This window comes from Palaemon carinicauda, chromosome 28 (genome assembly GCF_036898095.1).
Source record: "Palaemon carinicauda isolate YSFRI2023 chromosome 28, ASM3689809v2, whole genome shotgun sequence".
Taxonomy (NCBI): Eukaryota; Metazoa; Arthropoda; class Malacostraca; order Decapoda; family Palaemonidae; genus Palaemon; species Palaemon carinicauda.
The window spans coordinates 10,946,273-10,951,272 of record NC_090752.1 but is presented as its reverse complement, the minus strand read 5'-3'; the positions used below and the strand labels follow the sequence as shown (position 1 = coordinate 10,951,272).

Below are 5,000 nucleotides of genomic sequence, written 5' to 3'. Positions count from 1 at the left end.
AGTGACATCTCCAGGTATTAAACCTCCTTGATTAAGTGCTTTAAGGATTAGCCCAATTTAATTCCATCCAGGTGCGTCTTCATAGTCTTGAGCCGATCGTAGGATGTCCTGACGGTCGGTCTCGGTGGATTATCTTTTTTATAATCGTTTGAGAAGGGTGTTGTCCCCCATGTCAGCTTTCCATTGTCCGTTGGATAAGTTCATTGTGTTTGTTTGATTTATAATGGCCGATTCCAGAATCTTTCTTCTGTATGGACAGGTACTTTTAAAAACCAAAGTTGACTCGCTCCAGGTAATCTGGTGCCCTAAATCTGGAGTGAGTCGTCTTTGCTTTTTAAAAGTATCTGTCCGTACTGAAGGAAGATCTTGGAATCGACCATCATAAACAAACATAATGAACTTATCCGGCGGGCAATGGAAAGCTGACATAGGAAAACGCCTTTCTCAACCCGAATTAAAAAGATAATCCACCGAGACCGACCATCAGATATATATCTAAGGTCAAGACATTCTCCGATCGGCTCAAGAATATGAAGACGCACCTGGATGGAATTATATTAGGCTAATCCTTCCAGCACTTACTACAACCTCCTTAGAACAGCTGGAAACACACTTTTGCTTTCATATATAAACTGTCACTATCCACTCTTTCTCCCTACGGGCCGAACAAGGGAAAGCCCCACGCCAGCAGAAATTATTGGCAATACCACAACAACAACACTCTTTCTCATTTTTACTGTACACCTTGAAGAGGGCCAATGTGTATTGGTCGAAATATAATGATTTATTTCTATTTCCTCTGTTCCTTTATGGGCCTTTATTGAAGAAACATGTTGAACTGTTCGATTACAGTCAGAATTGAGACACATACATTATAATATATATATATATATATATATATATATATATATATATGTATATATGTATATATATATATATTTATATATATATATATATATATATATATATATATATAGAGAGAGAGAGAGAGAGAGAGAGAGAGAGGAGAGAGAGAGAGAGAGAGAGAGAGAGAGAGAGAGAGAGAGAGAGAGAAGACAGTTAAATAGACGGATAGATACAGAGCGTGAAATTCAAACCCATCAAAAAGTCAAGGCTCGCTCTCTCTCTCTCTCTCTCTCTCTCTCTCTCTCTCTCTCTCTCTCTCTCTCTCTCTCTCTCTCTCTCTATATATATATATATATATATATATATATATATATATATATATATATATATATATATATATTCAAACCCGTCAGAAAGTCATGGTACTGTAAGGCAGTTTTTTCCTGAACACTCGTGTGTTTATGTTTATATGTGTGCTCGCTTGCGCGTGTGTATGTAGTCTTTCCGGCCTGACGATGGTTTGTAAGTGCATCTCTTTTGTTCATTCTTCTTTGTTGATGGTAATTCATACGCCTCACTTTTTAACCAAGATCTGCTAGTGATCTTGTGGCTACAATAGGTTTTTGGTCTTCAGACGCGACCTTTAACATAATACTAGCTTCCTTGACAGTGCAGTAGTAACGTGTTCGCCTAGTATTTACAAGGCAACAAATCGATCCCAGTCCAGGACCATGAGTTTAAGCTGTTTACCAGGGAGGTCACTGATGTAGTTAGGCACCATAGTTGAGGGTTGGCTTGCCCGGCTGATGTTCTGGTGAGTATCTATTCTGATGTAACTGGAACTGAAAAAATTCTTGAGATATTTTTTTATCACTTTAGACTTAAAAGTTATTGATCACGACTTTAAAAAATAAACTTTTCTCTTGTTTCATCATTAAATAATGTTCAGTTCACTTTTAAATCTGAAATATTTTCGTCTTGGTTTTATGAAGTCAGAATAAATCTTTTCGAAGAACTACCATGACAATATTTCCTGAAAATGTTTGTGTGATGTTTTATTTTGGTATTATTCATTTCAATGTTTTATTATTTATTCTGGTATTAATTAGTTCCTGGTGTAATAAACTGGAAAGACAATGATCATTAGATTTATTTAATTTTTACGATTTAAGAATTTAATTAGCTCAGTTCCTTTATACATTTTCCATGAATTAATATTTCTCTCTCTCTCTCTCTCTCTCTCTCTCTCTCTCTCTCTCTCTCTCTCTCTCTCTCTCTCTCTCTCTCTCATGAAATTTGGTGGCTTTGTATTGCGTTCTTCAGTATTTTATGCTAGCAGTATTTTTATGTTTATTTCAGAAGTAGGTCTTCTGAGAGCTATTTAACCTCTGTAAGGTTACCTTCACTTTCATGGTTTTAAATTGAATTTCCTTTTATTCTTTATGTATAACAAACTCTATGGGCGTCAATAACCTTCGATATCAGGATGCCAGAAAACTCCAAATCAATCAATCAATCGGTCAATCAGTATTTTCCACAAGATATTTTTCTTTTTATCAGCTCCCCCTCCCCCTCCCCCACACGAGATACGAGCTCAGAGATAAGAGGAACCCCCTTTTCGATAAGGTTATGTGATAACGATAAGATATCGCACGCCGTAATGGTGTGTCCATAAATATTTTTTATAGGACGACTATTTTCAGTTCCACTCTTTTGATCGTTGTGCCAACTGCTCGAAAGGAAAGCATTTTAGGATGTGTTGTGTCCGGTTTAAGGATTGTTCAAAGTGTTTTTCGCAAATGTAAGCCTTTAGAGAAGTAGTTGAATGATATCAAATGCCAGAAGAGTAAATGTTGGAATAAATAGATTCTAATGTTGACGGTGGTTTTGCTTGATCTAAAAAGCTTTTGGATTCGCTTTATCGTTTTAAAAGAAATTATCGAAGAGATGACATATTTTGTGGTTGAGTATTAAGTGCAATTAGAAATAACATTAAATAAAATCAGTCTCTTTTAATGTAGTGTAAAAGTCAAATTTCTGGTCTGGTGGAAAGCTTTTTTTTTTCTAAATTCTCGATACGAAAGGGAATGTGTAATTAGAAAAGTTGTTCGACACCCGGATTGAATACCAGGATGTTCCCCTTCGATCAGCTGTTGAGATGCACAGGTAAAAGAAGTCTCCTGCATATTTCATTAAGACGTAACCTTACTCAATTTATTTTTATATCAACACAATATCTCTGATTAACTTTATGCATAATTCATTAAGGCATAACCTTACTCAATTGTATATTAACTTTGTATATTAACACAATTTCTTTTAATTTTGTTATGGAATGTTATGACATATTTACTTTTATTCTACTGAGTTTCATTGTTGTTTTCATGGGAGGTAGTGTCCAGAGTTAATCACGTCCCGTCGATAAGGCGTATCTTATCGGGCTTCATTTTTTTTTTATGTTTGATAGATTTCTTTAATTTGTCAGGGTAAATTGATGAACTATTACTCAATCGGCTAAGGCTTCACTTCCTCTTTTCCAGGATTTTTATTTTATTTAATTTTTTTTTTTTGTAAGGTTTCTCCAATTATGATTATTATAGTATTGACGTCCTTCACACACGCACAAACACACACACACACACACACACACACAAACTATTGCTTTCATGTTGCTCCTTGTGGCTTTGGCCAGAAGAAATATTGATGTGAAGACGTATTCCATGACGATGCTTATTTTAAGCAATTATTTTTGGGGGTGTCTACGAAATTTGAAATAAATTTACACTCACACACATATATATACAGTATATATATATATATATATATGTGTGTGTGTGTGTGTGTGTGTGTGTGTAGTGCTTATGTTAAGCTGCGAAGAAAAACAACTTAACAATCGCCGTCCTTTGTCTTATTACTTTCCTGTACATTACGTTTAGATAAGGTTTAAAAAATGACAAATACTCAAGTCGAACACATCTGTAGTATATAAGTAAATTTAATTGATCAGTGCGAATAACACTTGAAAATGATGGATATTTGCCCTTACTAATCTCCTTTTGTTCTTTCTTTTTATTATGTTTTGTTTAATGGTGGATTACATTTCTTCATGAAAAATTAATGGCAAAGTTTTCCCGTTTCTTGGCTTTGAAAGCCCTAATCCCAGTCTATACGTAGAGGACCTTGAAGTGAAGTTTGATTAACCTCCGCGATAATTATATCAAAGTCTTCTGAACTTTGGATAGGTTTCCGACGTTTATCAGCTAAATGTTGGTAAGAATCTATTTGGAGAGAGAGAGAGAGAGAGAGAGAGAGAGAGAGAGAGAGAGTTTATCTCTGCTTTAAGCTTTAAAAGGAAGATGTGTGTGAGAGAGAGAGAGAGAGAGAGAGAGAGAGAGAGAGAGAGAGATTTTTCTGTTTTAAAAGGAATATTTCTTATCTTCCGAGTTATTTTTTATGTAAAATATATAACCAGTTTCTTAAATTAGGATATTAAGACTAGTTTATCTGATACAGATCTCGTTAACTGATTATGATAATAAGGAAGTTGTTTAATCAGCAATTCAAGCTCTTGTTTTTATCTAGACTTCAGTCTGTGAACTTTATAGTTCGATGCCTAAATAAAACCAAGAGTTACATCACTTAAAACCAAAACACTTATAGTTCCATCTCTTAAAAGAATGAATTTTTCCATGAATATTTAGTTCTTGTTTACTATTGTTTGTTAAAGTTTAGCTGTTGTTAAAAGTAGGTATTTTTAGTAAACTTTTCCCTCCTGTGGTTAATATTCTATTCAAATGCAGAACGTGATGTGTGGGTGTTGGAAAGTTGTGAAGTCTCTCTCTCTCTCTCTCTCTCTCTCTCTCTCTCTCTCTCTAGACGCTAAGAAATAAATAAATTTTGCATTTATGTTAATAGTTTTAATATGTTGTCAGTAGAAAGGAGAAAATATTTTTTCGAAATTATGGCATTTCATGTTTCTTCATTTGTAAGATTATGCAAAACAAATATCATATTATTATTATTATTATTATTATTATTATTATTATTATTATTATTATTATTATTACTTGCTAGGCTATAACCCTATTTGGAAAAGGAGGATGCTATAAGCCTAGAGACTCCAACAGGCAAAATAGCCTAGCGAGGAAAGGAAA

The 5,000-nt window shown here is 34.2% G+C and overlaps 1 protein-coding gene across 6 annotated transcripts in view; it reads left to right on the top strand.

The window, feature by feature from the left end:
* The window catches only part of fwd (phosphatidylinositol 4-kinase beta fwd), a 441,509-nt gene that overhangs the window by 406,075 nt on the left and 30,434 nt on the right, over positions 1 to 5,000 (top strand). Inside the window, exon 1 of one of the 6 annotated variants that reach the window (XM_068351782.1) lies at positions 2,908 to 3,012. The exons of the other annotated variants lie outside the window; for them this stretch is intronic. The gene's annotated coding sequence lies outside the window, so the exon portion shown is untranslated. Of the gene's footprint in view, positions 1 to 2,907; positions 3,013 to 5,000 lie in introns of those variants that run through there. 6 annotated transcript variants of the gene reach the window in all.